Here is an 18,337-nt window from a genome sequence, read left to right on the forward strand (position 1 = left end):
CAAACAAACTTTGTTGAGAGAAGTAAAATCAACACAAACTCTTCATTTTCCATTCTTTTTCTTTACTACAACTGTATTAGATAACCACTGCGGGTACTGGACCTCCTGAATTGCCCCCACTATTAGGAGCTATCCATTTCTGTAATCACTGCTTTGGTATGCTGAACTGAGGATCTTCTGCTCTTCTGTATGATAGGTCGAGCTGAAGGATTGATATTGAGTTTGTGGCAAGCAAATTTAGGGTCCAAGCCAAGTGTATCGTAGGCTGATCGTACAAATACCTCTATATTTTTCCTCAGCAAATCTAGCAGCTGAAGTTTATTATCAGCGCCAAGCGAGGTACCAATAAGAAAGTATTTCTCAAGGTTGCCTTCTTCACCAAAACTTTCTCCAAATCTTCCACTATCTTTTTGGCTGGGGTTCTACCAACATCTTCCAAGACAAGTTGATCTGCCATTTTTACCATCTGAACCAGATCACAGAGCTGTTTGGTCTTCGTGGCAGCCATGAAACAATGCTTTGATGCAAATTGGTCCTCCGAAATCTGTTGTACTCTATGTTCTGTCAGGAAGCAGATGAGCTGGTGGTAGGTTGAAGGGACTGGTTTCATTTAGTGAATCCATGGTCAACCAATGATGGCGTTGTAAGGGGATAGAGTATTTACAACCAAGAATTCAATTTGTAGAGTCCTCGTCCCAGCTACTACAGGTAATACTATCCTGCCAAGTGGCCATTCAGGTTGAGAATTGAAGCCGACTAGTGATGTCGTTGTTGGAGTGAGATGCTGCTTAGTGAGTCCGAGCTTCCTAAACAAATCATAATATAGGATATCTATAGCGATACATTGGTCCACTAGGACTCGTTTCATATCAAATCTTTTTCCAATCCTGACAGTAATAATCAATGCATCAGTGTATGGATGTTAAATTCCTTCTAAATCTTTCTCCGTAAATGAAATACTACACAGGGGAGATTTAGGTACCGTTCTAACCTTTTTCAGTACGGAACCGACCAACATTACTTGCTAAATCTGTGTAGCTTTTGCAATTGCCTCTTGAAGTACTTCCTCCTGCTCGATATTGGTTGTGCCATTGGTCATGTTGATGACCAATCAAGGGGGATGCTCAGCATTTGGTTGTGGTTGGGGGTTTTCCTGTTCGGTTATGATCTTGTCTGGATTGATGTATTCTTGGAGGTATCCAGCAGCTACCAAATTTTCCAAATGTCGTTTCAATGCTCTGCAGTTCTAAGTCATATGCCCTTTATCCTGGTGATACGTACACTTTAGCTTTTGGTTGCGCCGAGTTGGGTCTTCTAACATCTTTGGTGGCCAAACAAAGAATGGTTCTCTCTTGATTTTCTCCATGATATGGTAGATAGGCTCTTTGAACATGGCGATAACTGCTTCATGGGATTTAGACTTGTCCACCTCGTTCACTGTGACTTCTCAAGGTTCTCCTTGGTCGGCTCTTCGTTGGTCTCCCCGGCTTGGCTATTTGGCCGATGCTACTTCGATGAAAATCTGATCATCTTCAAGACGAGTGTACTGCTTAATTCTGGCACATAAATCCCTCAGTGCAGTGGCTGGGCGCTTGGTAAGCAATTATCTCAACTTGCTTTCAAACCGCAGACCACGCTTGAAAGATATCACTGACATCTGTTCGTTGTAAATATTCTCCTCCAAATTGTTGTATTCTTCCCAGTACCTTCTTGCGTAGTTACGTAGTGTTTCCTTCTTTTCCTTTCGGAAACCAAACAAGGTGTCTGGTTCCTTTGGGGTCTTAGTGTTAGAAACAAATCTGGCCAAGAATTCTTCAGAGAGCCAGTGTTTGGAAGGATTGACATTGAGTTTGTAGCAGACAAATTCAGGATCCAGGCCATGAGTGTCGTAGGCCAACCATGCGAATACTTCTATATTTTCCCTTAACAAATCCAGCAACTGAAGTTTCTCATTAGTGCCAAGTGAGATACCGATAAGAAAGTATTTCTTAGGGTTGCCTTCTTCCACCAAAACTTTTTCCAGTTCTTCTACCATCTTTTTAGCTGGAGTTCTTCCAATATCTTCTAGTACAGGCTAATCTACTAACTAGACTGTCTAGACCTGATTACAGAGCTATTTGATATTCATGGTAGCCATAAAACAATGCTTTGCTGCAACTTGGTCCCCCTTGATCTACTCTACTAAGTGCTCCGTCAAGAAGCAAATGAACTGGTGATAGGTCAAAGGGACTACTTCCATCTGATGAATCCACTGTCGATCGAGGATGACGTTGTAAAAGGATGGAGTGTTCACAACCAAAAATTCTATTTGAAGAGTCCTTGTCCCAGTTACGACAGGCAATGTTATTCTACCAAGTGGCCATTCGGACTGGGAATTGAAGCCGGCCAGTGGTACAGTTGTTGAGCTGAGATTCTGCTCAGTAAGACCGAGATTCTTGAACAAATCATAATACAAGATGTCTGCAGCATTACCTTGATCTACTAGAACTCATTTCACATCAAATTGTTTTCCAATCCCAACAGTAATCAGTGTGTGGATGTTGAATTTCTTCTAAGTCTTTCATAGTAAAAGAAACATTATATAAAGGAGATTTAGGTTATGCTCTAACCTTTTTTGGCACTGGTCTGATCGACATCACTTGTTGAAACTGTGCGACCTTTGAAATTTCTCCTCGAAGTACTTCCTCTTGCTCTAGACTGGTCGTGCCATGGATCACATTGATGACCAGTCGAGAAGGTTGCTTTGCATTCTGCTATGGTGGTGGGTTCCCTTGTTCATGGTTTTCTCTAGATCAACGTGCTTCTGGAGGTGCCCAACAGCTACTAAATCCTCCAAATGCTGCTTCAACGCTCTGCAGTCCTGAGTCATATGCCCCCTATCCTAGTGATAAGTATACCTTAGCTTCTGGTTGCACTGAGCTGGATATCCTAACATCTTCGGTGCCCAAACAAAGTATGGTTCACTCTTGATTTTCTCCATGAGGTGGTAAATGGGTTCTTTGAACATTGTAATGATTGCTTCGTAGGACTTGGATTTGTCTACCTCATTTACTGCAACTTCACGGGGTTTTTTTCTATCTGCTCTTTGTTGGTCCTCGCGGTTCGGTTATTCGGCCGACGTTACTTCAATAAGAATCAGATCATCGTCAAGATGAGCGTACTGCTCAATCCTGGCTCGCAAATCCTTTAGGGTAGTGGTTACCCTCTTAGTAAGCAACTGTCTCAACTTGCTTTCTGGATGCAAACTGTGCTTGAAAAACATCACTGCCATCTGCTCACTGTAAACGTTCTCTTCCAATTCGTTGTACTCTTCCTAGTATCTCCTTGCATAGTTACATAGTGTCTTATTCTTTTCCTTCCGGAGGCTAAACAAGGTGTCCAGTTCCTTTGGGATTTTGGTGTTAGAAACGAATCTAGCCAAAAATTCTTCCGAGAGTTGTTTCCAGTCATAGATCGATCTAGTAGGGAGATGATTGAACCATTGGAGTCTGGACTTTCCCAGGCTGGATGGAAAGATCTTGCACATCAGTGCATCGTTTTGGTTCCACAGAGACATCATTTGCCAATAGTGGTTGATATGTGTGAGTGGATCTGACTTCCCGTCATACGGTGTGAACGTCGACGGAGTAAACTTCTTAGGGGGTTCCAAAGTTTCAATGTCTAGAAAGAAAGGAGAAGAGAAGAGATGATCCAGTGCTCAGTGCTCCTTCTGATGAACAATACGATTGAGATATTGCGCCTCTTGTTCTCGCCGTTGCTCATTTTCTTTATTTTCGATCAACCGAGGTACAGAGATCCTGAGGAAGAATAGGGTACTTAGTCTACTGGCTGACCGTTTTTTGCTTTTTAGCCCTCTTTTGGAGTGAACCACGGATGTGGCTGCTCGCCTAGAATTGGCTAATTTCACTACCTAGAACCATTTCCAGGGACTTCTTTCACTGGTGGTTCTAGGGATGGACTTCTCTGGCATAGACGAGCAGGTTCTGAGTCGATCCTCTTCTCCATCGGGTTGTCTATCATCTTCTTAAGTTGTGCCTTCAGTTCTTATATCTCTATCCCCATGGAATCGATAATACGATCTCTATAATCTTTCTCCAACATGAAATGGTGGGAGGATCCAACAACGGTGCTCAATAGAATCTGGAGTTCGATTGTTATTTCTAGTCTGTTCCTCTAAAACCATTGGTAGTGCTAGGCCTTTATCCTTCGTCTTCTTCATCGGCGGAGTTGATACAGATAGAGGAATGTCCTCAGTTTGCATTGCTAGAATCAGATGCAGAACTTAGAAATGAAGAACCCACGCTCACCACACCAATTGTGCTTGTTGAATCCTGCACTAGATGAAAGTGGATTGGAGCTCCGCAGTTGGAGTAGATTATCCGAGGACTAGGGACCTGCAATACAAAACACCATCAGAGCTTCCAAGCAGGGTTGGCCGGAAAACCCCTCCGGCGTGGGAATGAATGATTAAAGAAGATGGAGGACTCTTTCTGGGGGTATAAAGAAAGGGAAAGAAAGAGTGTTTAAGTAGAGATAGAGTGAGTTAGTTCAAGTTCAATTACTCTTCCATGTGAATAGAGTGTGGCTTATATAAAGTACTTTGCTTGTTGCCCAAGATGGTTTCATAGAGTTTTGGTGCCTCAAGGCTTCCCTCAGCATTGCTCAAGGTAGAGGACCATAAGGTAGTTGATCATGGATACATGTGCCCATTGTAACCATGCATATAACATATCACATTCCCTTTGCTAACTGTTTCTGTGATTCTAGGATGGGGGAGCAGCTAAGGTGGCAGCCTACTTATTCATGTGTTCACAACTTCTACGTTTCTCTAAGGGGGTTCCCTCAGTTTGGTATCGATGTGCCCTGACTCAGCCTTCTATAAGATTGTTTGCTAAGATGGGCTGGCCCATTTACATATCTTTGTGTGGGCTCGGCCCACTATGGTTCTGATGATGGGTTCGACTCATCAATTTGGTCCATGGATCAAGTCTAGCAGCTCGACCCAACCCAACATTGCAGCTGGACTAGCCTTTCCACTGTGTGTTGGGCCCAAGTGCTTGAGGACTTGGGAAGATCATTCTTCATGGATATGGGCTTAACTGGTTGGCCCACACATTTGTCTAGCCCACTTGGGTTTGAGCTTAGTGGATTGGACCGGTCCAAGGCTTGGATCTAACCCGTTTATATTTTGCCCCTTCACCGTTATAGATTTTTATTATATTATATTATATATACATATATATATATATTATACCATATATCTAGGAGAGAGAATATCAATTATTAGATATATTTTATTTGTGGTATATGTGAAACATTGTATATAGAAAATGGAAGATTATTCAGTGTGTTTGGTTTGAGTTTTCTGAATTAAGTTTTTTGAAAACTGAGTTTTTTGGTTTTCGTATTCTTTTGTTTTTAGTGAATATTTTTTAAATTTTAAACATTTTTTTACTTTTTTAGATGCACCTTAGTTAAATGTATCTAAAAAGTAAAAATTTTGTGAAAAAATATTTTAAAAAATTAATAAATACAAAAAAATATTAAAAATGTACTGAATTCTTGTATTTTTTTTTTTTTGTATTTTTGGTATTTTGTGAATTTTTAAAAGATTTTTTTTACAATTTTTTTACTTTTTAGGTGTATTTATGTTAGGTGTGTCTAAAAAGTAAAAAAATTGCTTTAAATATTAAAAAAATTCAGTAAAAACAAAAAAACACGGAAAGTAAGAAAGTAGAATTTTCTGAAAAGTGTTTTCTGAAGAATGAAAACAAGCAAGCTGATTAGTATTTTCTATACCTCAATGTGAGGGATTCACTTAATCAAGGATCTTCCTTTACCATTATTTTGCATCAAGGTCATGTCATGGAAGAACATTTGGAATAAAATGTTAGTTGTAGACTGAATAGAGAAGATGATGGACTCACAACAGAAATGATGGTAAACCGAAGGTGAAGAATCATTTTTTTTGCCACTGTTACACATAAATCATAGTCCCTTCATCGATTTGTGTAGCCACCGGTATTTTGTACTTTATTCACTAGTATTATACTGGCATTGATTATTCACAGATTTTTCTAAAACGGTGTGTCAATGTATATGAACTATTTGATGATTTTTTATATATTGCTTGATGATTTTTTGTATATTATTTGTTACTATACTTCTTGTTTGAAAAATCATTTTTTTGTTTCCATTAAACAATCGAAATAGTCAATTTTTTTTCTTTCAATTTTGCTTCATGTTTTCATGTTGCAGTGTAAATGTTCACATTAGTATGAATTTAGTTTTTTTAAGACTAGTTGTATGTTAATTGTAAATTGTGAACATTCATATTATATTTTGGTATGAGTTTTTTTGAAAAAAATTCGAAAGTTAGTTGTATGTTTGTTGTTTTTATTACTACGTTTGTTAGATGAACAATCATTTTTGTTACCATTAAACAATCAAAATAGTCGATTTTCACTTTTTTCAATTTTGTTTTATATTTTTACGTTAAATATAAATGTTCATATTGGTATGAGTTTATTTTTTTAAGGCTAGTTGAGTGTTAATTGTAAATTGTGAACAATGATATTGTATTTTGGTATGAGTTTTATGTTTTCGAAAATTAGTTGTATGTTTGTTATTTTTGTTACTATTCTTGTTGGTTAGACAATCATTTTTGTTACCATTGAACAATCGAAATAGTCGATTTTCACTTTTTTTCAATTTTGTTTTATGGTTTCACGCAGCATTGTAAATGTTCACATTTGTATGAGTTTATTTTTTTAAGACTAGTTGTATGTTAATTATAAACTATGAACATTCACATTGTATTTTGGTATTAGTTTTGTTTTTTCGAAGATTAGTTATATGTTTGTTGTTTATTGTGAACATTTACATTGTACTTTAGTATGTGTTTTGTTTTTTTGAAAGTTAGATGTATTGTTTGTTGTTTACTATGAATATTCACATTCTATTTTGATTTTCGTTTAGATTTTTTGTTGCGTTATTTTTAAAATTTTCACATTATAAAAAAGTTGAAAGTTCATAATTTGAGATTTTCTCCATGAAATGAAGAAGAGATTTTCTCCTTAGAATGAGGGAGAGATTTTCTCCATAAAATGAGGGACTATATTATAATTTTTTACTGTACATTAGTTTTAAAATAGAAACATGTACAAAAAAATAGAAGGATGGCTTGGTAATATTACATTAAACAGGACCTAATGAAATACTAAAAAAGAAGATGAATTAGATAGAATAAAACACTTAGAAAGAGAATTTATCAAAAAATGACGCTATTGAGTTTAATGATTAAAATATAATTTTTTCGTCGATTTTACTTAATGAAAATAAACTGATAGTTTAGATTTAAAACAAATCAAAAAATTAAGATTTAAATTGACAAAATTTAAAACTCAAGATTTATTTTGTTACAAGGGTCAAATTCTAATTTTTTTTATTGTAATTTTCTCTTATACTTTTTAATGTACAATAAACGGATGGGAGGAAAAAATTTGACATAAGTTTTTAAAAAAATTCACAAATAAAAAAATAAGTGAAAAAATGTGATACTTATAGGTCAATTCTGAACTAATCCTAACAACATAATAACACAAGTGGAGAGCAAGGCCAGAGTAGTGAGTAGTAAGTGAGTAAAATTATTTCTATTCACCAATTCCTCTCAGTGAACACAGTTAATGAGCACATTCCTGGTATACACATCAAAAAAATAAAAATTCTCAGTATATAGCTCTTTATTTCAATAATACCATCTTATTCAATTTCAAAACCTTAATTTTTCTTTCATCCACCGCCCCTTAATTTTTCTTTCATCCACAACCCCTTATTTGTTGCCATTGTCCCTACTTTCAGCTCTCCATTATCTCCACTCCCAACTCATCCCCTTCCATCTATACCTCCATAGTCAACTTTGAAAGTGAGTGGTACACGACAGGAGGCTTGTAGGAGTGTATGGTTCATGGAGGAAGGTGGTCGTAGGTCGAGGGGGAAAGAAGCGACGAGAAGGGATGGTAGAGTAGAGAGATGGTGTTGGTGATGGAGGATGGTTGTGATGTTTTAGAATTAGGGTTTGTGTGGAAGAAGATAAGGACATTGTGGTATTTTCATTTTAGGACAAAATTATATAAAGAAAAAAAATTTGTGTGAACTGAGAAGAATTTCTATGTGACAATAGAATTACTTGTGGTAAATCTACACGTATACCTTATGTATGTAAAATGAGGTTTTCAAATTGGGGATGATAGGTCTTTTTAGTTATTAGAAATGTAATAAAAATAAAAGAAATTTGGTCAAAGCTCGCTTAAAATAAAATTTTTATATATTAAGAACATCCACAAAAAAAATTTTCTTCAAAAGTTCACCACACATCACTATTACCAAAATATTCTTAGCAAGTAATTTAATGTTTTAAATTTTGAAATGATATAACTTTTGATTTAGATATCGCTTTTTAATAAAATTAATATTTTTAGAATCCTCTCATCGATATCTATCAAACAAGATCTATGTTGATCATGAAATTATTTTTTTTAATAAAAAAAGTACTATTAAAATTAACGTCAACAGTAAAATTTTACTCTTTATTGTATCCCAGAGTAAAATTTTACTGTAAAATTTTAATTTTTAAATAGTAAAATACTATCATCATCACTAAACGCCATAGTCTCTATAACTGTTAATAAACAAGGGAGTTTTGGCCAAGAGAAACTTCCAATGTTATTTATAAATAGATTGTCATCAAACAAAACTCAAATCAAAATACAATTTTTACTGTGAATTAAAGTAACACTTTACTACTGACATTAGTTTCAACAATAAAAATTAACTATTTTTTTTTATATGAATTTCATAGTCAATATGAATTTTGTTTGATAAATCTTGATGAGAGGATTCTAAAAATTCTAATTTTATTAAAAATAAATATATAAGTAAAAAATTACATCATTTTGAAATTTAAAATACAAAATTAGTTACTAAGGGTAAAATTATTTATAAAAAAATGTTATTAAATTTATTTCTCCTCCCTGAAAGATACATATCTTTTGGAGGGGATTTAGATATTAAAAAAGTTTGAATTGTCATTTTTACTAAACCACCCAAGGACGAATTTTTAGCCAAAAAATTTAAGAAAAAAAAAAATCCTTAAAAATAAAAACCCTAAAACTAAAAGGCATAAAGAGTAAAGAGGTGTCGGGTAACTAAAGTTAGCCTTAATCGTATGCCTTGTTTGGCAAATGAGTTTTGGACTGGAATAATTAATAAAGTTAAAATAGATTAAAATAGTTAATAAGATAAAATATCATATTTAAATTATAATTATTTTATTGTTTTTCTCGCAATAATCAAATCAACTACAAAAAATAGTCAATTATCATTTCAAATATAACTTTTTTAGTCAAGTTAAAATAACAAAAAAAAAAGAGAGCTAAAAAACTAACCAAAATAACCTATTCCCAAATGAGGCCTATGTCATGTATGTATAATGGAAAATTCTAATATATATACTTTTAAAAAAAGTGTACCATATGTATTCTTAATTATGTCATTTTTTTCTTTAATTATGATCAATTTTTTTTTTTCAATTATAATATTATTTTATGTTGTGTTTAATTATGATATTTTTTTTTAATTATAATTCAAAAAATTAAAGTAATGATATTTTTATTTTTAATGGAAAGGTGCACAGGCACCATTGAGTTTCCCATGTATAATTCCGAACAAACAAGCGTAGCGTAAAGTGCAGTTGCTCCTCTCTGATCGTCCAATTCCAATGTTCTATTTCTTCTACCGTTTGTTTCCCTGAATCTGTGCCAGAAAGCAGAGAGTGGGACGCTTCTGTTCTTCTGTAAGTAATAAATAAATTCTCTTCAAACTTTTTCTCTGATATATAATAGATTTGGTTTCACTCATGTTTTTGGTTAACACATCAATTTCTCCTCTGTATTATGGTGTGCTCTGGTGTTTTCCTATTCCCAACGTACATCAAACCATGGAAAAACAAAACCCTAGGTTGTTAGTGGCAGTCACTAATCACCATTGCAACTTTCAACTTTCAATTCTTTGTATTTGTTATTTTAATTGTTATACTCCCTAACAAACAAGTAATAATCAATTAGGGTTCTTTTTGCATACGGTTCCGCTAAACCCTAAGGCCATGTTTGTTTGGGCGGACTTGATTAAGTTGGATTAGCATTCCCATGACTAATAATCCTAGGACTACGAATCTCTTTGGATTTTGTATCATATCCTATGTTTGGATAGAGTTAGGATTATAAGGAGAGATTAATAAAATATTATCCAATCCAATGTTTGTTTAAGGGGATTCAAATGGATAGGACATGACAAGACATGAGACATCCAATATATTGGCCATAATACCCCTATTATAATTAATGTAAAATTTTGCAATAGGATGTGTTATAATTTTTAAAAAGGAAATTTCCCTACTGTTGCTCTAGATCCATTTCGATTCATTTGAACAAAATTTAACCCCTGCTTTTTTTTTTTTTAATTGAAAAACATAAAAAATCATTCAACTATAAAATTTATATACACACAAGCAACCATTAAAAAATATGCACTGCTATTTTAATCATCCAACCATTCATTGTCCAAATTCAAAGAAGTATTCATTTGAACAAAATTTAACCCCTTTTTTTAACAAAAAACATCAAAAATTATTCAACTATAAAATTTATATATACACAAGCAACCATTAAAAACATGCACTATTGTTTTAATTTTCCAACTATTCACTGCCCAAATTCAAAAAGGCATTCATTTAAACGAACAAAAAAACATCAAAAATCATTCAACTATAAAATTGTAAAAATATAAATCTACCATTCATCATTCCAAAATACGCATTCCAAGTAGCATATTGCAACATGAAGTAGCAAAATATGAGTAGTTCAACAAAAAAAAGTAGCAGAAAGTCGGTCTTTACTACATGCATTAAAGTAATCAAAAAACTAAGTACGTAGAACGACATAAAAGAGTCACGAGTCTGTCATGGAGCACTCCTACGTAGCAACCTCATCACCGACCTTAGTTTGTCATCATGTGTCAAGTTGAAGAACATGTCGAGCTTTTGAGCACTTTGTGATCAGTGGTGGCAAAAAATACCTCACCCAACTTGTTAGCAATCATGTACAACCCTTCCACTACATCATCATTACCTCTAGACCTCTTCTTGTTGTCATTCTTTTTAGGTGGTCGTTGACTTGATGAGCGGGAGCAATTTATTCCGTCGCTGATATGACTATTCATACCCATATGTTCAAGACATGTGCCATCATCTGCAAGACCGTTGAACAACAATTATTCCTCAGCATTTATAGAATCAACTGCATTAGCAAGCCCTTCAGCGAACTCCCCCATAGCTTGATCCTAACCAAATATGTGGATCCATGAGTTGAAATCCAGAAAACTTTTGTTTTGTAGATTTTTCGCATCGCTCTTCCTGTACAATAACCAATTTCAATTAATATCTCCAACTTAAGATAAAAAAAAAAAATGAATAAAAATGAATTAAAAAGTCAACAACTTATACAAAGTAACTTAAACCAAATACTATCATTTTCAACATCAACTTTTTTTTCGGTGTCGTTCCATCCAAAACCACTAGTATCAAGCATCCCTGCTACACAGTTGTAGTGCTTCTACCATATCTTTATCTTTGATTCGATGTGGAGAGTGCCACGAAGGTTTGTCTCGGGTAGCATCTCCAACAATTTCTCCTCTAATTTCATAAGGTAGTTGGCCTTGAAGGCATTGTCCTGTTTCATTCTATTGTTGACAATGTGCATCAAGGCATTAATAAGACATTCCTCTTCTCATGGGCTCCACAATTGCCTTGGTTTTGACGGATCAACTTTCTCCTTTACTTTTTTACAAGAACTGGACACTTCACTATACATGCCTAGAAAAGAAGAAAAAAGAAAAGTGTGCATGTTAGTCTCCACTACGTGATTATCAACCTGTTAACATGCCAAAACAAGTCAATACATAAATGGATTTCAATAATAAAAATATCCCATACCCATACATACGTGTAGCACATCCATGAGACATAAAAATCTCATCGCTTAAAAAATATGCAATCACCAACAAAAGCCATACAATTTTTGCAAAAAATGGTGCAACATCCACAAGCTAATACAAGTTCCAAGTACAAATCAAATGAAATTATATCATACTCGTAACAAGTAGTTTTACAAAATATTGAAACTATCCTTGCCGTGCCCCCCTACTAGCCAACCAATTGTTATATAGATGCATTGCAAGTGTATCCCACCACCCAGTCCACTCATTAGATGTCTCAACAGTGTCATCAAAATCATCTCCCAATTGAGGTTGATCTTCTATGTTATTATTTAGCCTTTCTTCTATGGGGTCAACAGGCATCTCCTGACAAATAAGGTTTTGTAACAAACAACATGCTGTGATGATATGGTTTTGAGTTCTAATGGGGTAGTATGACGCACAACGAAGTAATGCCCATCTTATTTTCAGCAATCCAAAACCCCTTTCTATGACATTTCGGGCTGATGCATGTTTCATATTAAAAAATTCTTGATAATTAGTTGGAGTGGCCCCTTTGGTATCGTTGGTCCCGATAAGGTGCTAGGAATCCTTGTCCATTTGTATACTCCGCATTCACTAGGTAGTAGTAACCTATATGAGATGCTATACATTAGAATCCATTATTAAATAAAACTTAGTAATTCCATCAAGCAAAGTTAATTATTTATTAATTACCAGTTGGAATTCTTATGCCATTGGGTCGATTAATAGCATCCCTCAAAACCCTAGAGTCTACAGCTGACCCTTCCCATTTCATATTCTTGTAAAAATTTTAGGGTTCTTCTCTCCTTCTCCTCCCAAACAAGTCTATGCTTATTTGAAGCATTTCCCTTTTATTTGAATTGTGATTTTGGGTTTATGAATTCTAAATGATTTTTAATGTGTGTTTTCTCTATATTTCCCAAACTTTGAGAGTATGAGCTATGTTGTTATGTGTGTGTGTTGTTTGGAAAGGATCCTTTCAAAACATGGCAACAAATCTAGTTTTGGTGAAACCCTAGAAATGGGGGATTTTGAGAAAAATGTTGAGATATCATGAGATTCATGTTTGATAAAGTATTTTGGTGAATAAATGATGGAGGATTATTACATTTGTATCTAATGAGGGATTTCTTGGAAAGATGAGAAATGTTTGATTTTGGAAGTTTGATGTATAATATGTTATTGATTTGTGTTGAAATGACTAAGTTGAAAATGTTGATTAACATGTGGAGAATGCATGTAATGTGGTATTGTTAATTACTTCTCGAAAGATTCATTATGAAATTATATTGAGAAGAGGTGAAAATTTTGATCACAATGGAAGATTGTTTGGTGGAATTGAAATTGGAATTATTCAAATGCATTGTTACATGTTGCATTGTCATTCCATTTCATTTTGTTATCATTGGTTTCGAATTGCATTTGAAAACTATTACTTTGAGAACGGAATTGTTTTTTGAAACAAGATCATTTTGATTTGTTTTGGGATAAATACGTTGATAAGTCCGGATAGAGGGTGTAGTTTGGTATTGGTTAAGTTAGCCTGAATATCCATGGTAAAAGACCGAAAACACTCACGGAGGAGGTATCATGTGCCTTCTGGTGTAAGACCGGTAAAGTGGCGATTGGTAGTGCTTGATATGCCTACTTGCAAATACCAACTTAGGGATTACCTGAGTCGTATTTACCACCCTTGAAATTATATTGAAATTGTTGGATTAATATGTTTTGAAATTTACATTGTGCACAAGATTCCCAAAAGATGAGAAAAATATTTTGAACATGACATGGCATATGCATTCATCTCTAGAGATTGTATAAAATGTATATACTTTGTTAAGATCTTCCTACTGGGCTTTGTGCTCACCCTAGTGGATTTTTGTATAGGAAATGATGTAGTGATACCTGCCAAATTAAAGGCATGGAGTGTATTTTGAGGGCATATGGCTCTTTTCTTTTTGTTGTTATTTTTGACAAGCCAAAGACTTTACGTGTATGGGTTGTAGCCCATGAGGGCACTAATTTTGTTTGACTTGTAATATCACATGCTATAGATTCATATTCTAGGAAATGTTGAATGTATAATTGCATGTGGAATAATTTTGTTAATCTCTTGGTTATAATGAATACAAATTTCAGAGATTGTGACGATAATGTTAATGATGAGACGTATTTCATACACAAATATGCAATGGAATGCTATGAGTCGGGCACAAGATTATATTGTTGGAGTATGTTTGGGTTTTCCCTATATTAATTATTTGGGCCATTACCAAGGTTCTGAAAAGCGGTTGCGGTCACCGTAATGGTAGCGGTGGCACGATTGCGGTTGCGGGGTGTAAAGGCTGTAGCGTAACGGTTGCGGTAATTAGAACCATGAATTTTTTTATTTTTCACACAATTTGAAAAAAACTTACTGATACGCATATTTTTTTTCCAAAATCATATTTATTGGGTTTTAAAATAAATTTTGATCAATTTTTGTTAATTTTAAAGTATGATCTAATATATTTCATATTTTTAAATCACTACCAACTGAGTTTTTTATATTTTATTTTAATAATTAATGACTTTATATGTCAGAAATCCATATTGCAAGTGGTGGCAAAATTTTCTTCAAAAATTGGCATATATAAAATATGTATTAATATATAATTATAGGTGTTATGTTTTCTGGATATTTTACAAAAAAAATCAATTATTAACTAAAAAGAGAATAAATAAGAGCCTAAATATATATATATATATATATATATATATATTTTAATCAAGCCAAATACATAATGATTACACTTATTATTATTATTATTATTATTATTATTATTATTATTATTATTATTATTATTATTATTATTATTTTTATCATTATTATTATTTATTTATTTCAAACAAAGATTACATGGTTGAGTGAAGTTCTCCCTGCAAGATGAATCGGCAACATCATCTTCAACAAATCAGTAACAGATTCTTCATCTTCCCTCTTCTCTCTCTTCCCTCTTCTCACCTTTTCAGTATTTTTTTCTCTTGAAAGAAGCTATTTGGAACCATTACATAACAGTGCATAATGGGTTGTTACGGCGGCCACACTTGTGAATCTCAATCACACTGCAACTGTTACGTAACGACGCATTTTGAAACCTTGAAATAAATTCACATAAGATTTTATTCTTTGGATTTGGATCAGTTGAGTATTTGTTCTTTTTTTGTAAGCTTTTATTTATTATTTTTTTTGGAAAAGAAAGTTATTCAGAATATTATAAAAGGGTGTAACGGTGTAACGGACTGTTACGGCTGTTACGGTACCGCTACGGCCATTACGTAACACCAAACGGCCGTTACACATGTGAATTTCCATCGCACTGCTATAGCGGCCGTAACGGGTGGCGATAACCACCACAACCGTTACGTAACGGCGTTACATAACGGTTGCGGCTGCTTTTTAAAACCTTGGCCATTACACATTACGTCATAAAACAATGCCTATCCATATGAAGTTATTCAATGCATGTAATGTCACTTTCTCTCACTTGCCGGTTAATGTGGTCCATCTGTTCTTGCAATCGATTGGGCCCTCTAATAATGGTATGATGATACTTGTGAATGTACCTCTTCAAGACAATTTCAATGGCAATATATGCTACAATGGATAAGGTGTACAATTCTTGCATCACAACTTGCAACACTACATATAGCTCAAGCTCCTTATTACTCTCATCTCCAAAACCATCAAAATTGTAATCCATCTATGCAAATAGTGATGCGCATCAATATATTAGAGTACAAGAAAACTTCATAATTCTAAAAAAATTAACAAAACAAAAAAAATAATAATGAAGAAGACCAAATTTACATCATCACTTGCTTCACTTTCACCAAATTTATCTAACCCTTAAAACAACTCGTCTGAGAAAACTTTCAAGCGAACATAGTCTCTTGTTAAACCAAATTTAAAACAATTCATGACTAAGAGATTTAAACAATGATGAATCATGCTAAACCTGCTGTTAGACCCAAATTAAAACAACAATACCCACTTCCTCCTATATCAAAAACAAACTGAGGTTAAAAAAACAATGATGGATCAGCTTAATGAGCAGAGAAATTACTAAGTATTGGCTATTACACCTTCTGTTAGACACAAATTCAGACAATAACCAATCCATTCTACACCCAAAAATGGGAGGCACTACCCATAAAACAGGACGTGATTTGAATTTCAACTCTTTTGTATCCAAAATTGAATGATCAACAATAGAGGTAAAACCACAGAGTGAATCTGCAAAGGAAAGAGCAGTACCGTTTTGGAGGAGTCGGTGAGATTGGGGTTTGTTTGGAAAAATATTATTTGACATCTGCGAGTTCTGTTATCAATCCAATGGGAAAAGGGGTTGCCCAGTTTCTACATTAAAAAAGAACACCATTTATATCAAATTACAACCTATTTTCTTGTTGACTTTTTTCTCGTAGACTCCATTTAGCTCTATGACCATTCCATGACAGCTTAGCATATAGTATTCGTATCTCTTCTTCTCTTCAGCTAATTACAGGAAAAATCATGACTGCACACCTTAAATTCATTTTTTTTCCCTTTTGTTCATCTTTAGTAAATAGCTCCTAATAAATTTTCTTAGCCTTTTTTCTTCAAACATCTAATTATCTAGAAGAATGCTTTCCCATGATGCTTGGGGGATATCAATAATGTATCTGCTCATAACTTCATGAAAAATATATTAGTTTTGCAGCTTCAAGGAATTTTTCTGGGAATTTTTTTCGACGAAAAATGTTCTAGATAACAAACCTTGGAAAAATAATACTATCATTTTAGTTGACAACACAAAAGGAGCTGAAGGCACATAAAAATCTTTAACAACCCCAAGCCATAAAACAGCCCTTCAATTGAAACGATCAACTTATATATATATATATATATATATGTATATGAACAAGTTCAAAGCTATTTAAATCCTTACCAACAGTACAGTTGATCAACTACCTGATTGTATCTATATTTGTATAATTAATTTCAAAACCTTCAAAACCCCTAATCAAATCCCTCTACAAAATCAAACTTCTTCTTCAAATATATATATATATATATATACAGCCACACAAACACACACGTATAGGCAACTCAGATGTGTCTTCAGCTTCAAATAATGATCAAATTTCACTACAAACCCAAAAAACTGTGATCATTTAACCAAATCCACCAAAGCTTCAACAACCCAAATAGCTGGTTAGGGTTTGATCAGCACTGATCAGGTGAATCGCAGAAGACTCAAGAACAAATTTAGTGAATCCATCAAAACAAAATTAAAAATCTAACTTTAGCAATTAAAAATCAAAACAAAACTTTTGCTAAACATCGAACAATGCTTCAACACATACAAACCTAACAATATAACCAATCTGAGATTTCAACGTGACAGTGAAAACCTTATAACCCTAGATATGGATCTATGAAGACGAAGAGAGAGAAAGAGCAATAACTATAACAACACTAATGTAAAACAAAGATTCATAGCAAATCAAACCATGTAATGGCACTGTAAATCAACCAAATATCAATGGAAAAAGAAATTTACTCATTGAAATTTGTTGGGATCAGCGAACCATGGTACAAAAACGATGAATGATTGCTTCTGATCAGCAAATGGTGGATCCAAATCGATAAGCAGTTGCTCCAGATCTGTGAATTGTGGCTCCACATGGCTCAAGATCGGTGACGAACTTTGGAGACTCTCATCTCATCACAGCAATGTCAAAGAAGAGTGAGGGTTGTGGAATAAAATAATCGACAAATATTGATATATAGTCAAGGTTAATTTGGTGCTTTAATGAGTTAGTCCAGACTTTGGCTTAGTTTTCCAATTCATATCCCACCCCGCTCCGTAGGATTGAACAGCCCATCATCATATGTGAGATATTATATCCAGATGGATTGTTAGTCCGTACATGTCCGCCCAAACAAACATGGCCTAATTGGGTTGTTCTGGTCTTATTTCGTTTAGCATTAGGTTTTTCGAGAAATTTGTTTCCGGACTATACACAATACGCATTTGAGATTTTAGAGAAAGGAACCAATACCACATCCAATACTAAAGACTGGATGAGGTGTACATCGATTTCATAGGCAGAAAAGCTGGCTTGATCAAGGCTCTCACCACTGGTTCCTATTACTTCTTATTCTTCGCTTCCCTAATTGTATATATATCGATACATATATTTTCATATATATGTCTAATAATTACTTGCTTTGGTT

General features: G+C 34.2%; 1 long non-coding RNA gene across 1 annotated transcript; it reads right to left on the minus strand.

The window, feature by feature from the left end:
* Window positions 1-10,831: 10,831 nt before the first annotated feature.
* On the minus strand, window positions 10,832-18,334 carry LOC114292342 (uncharacterized). The gene is made up of 2 exons (XR_014329391.1): window positions 17,661-18,334; window positions 10,832-11,929 (listed from the first exon to the last, which is right to left on the minus strand). It is a non-coding gene; the product is annotated as an uncharacterized LOC114292342 (long non-coding RNA).
* Window positions 18,335-18,337: the final 3 nt, after the last annotated feature.

The sequence above is a fragment of the Camellia sinensis genome, chromosome 5 (genome assembly GCF_055761805.1).
Source record: "Camellia sinensis isolate YWXY chromosome 5, ASM5576180v1, whole genome shotgun sequence".
NCBI lineage: Eukaryota > Viridiplantae > Streptophyta > Magnoliopsida > Ericales > Theaceae > Camellia > Camellia sinensis.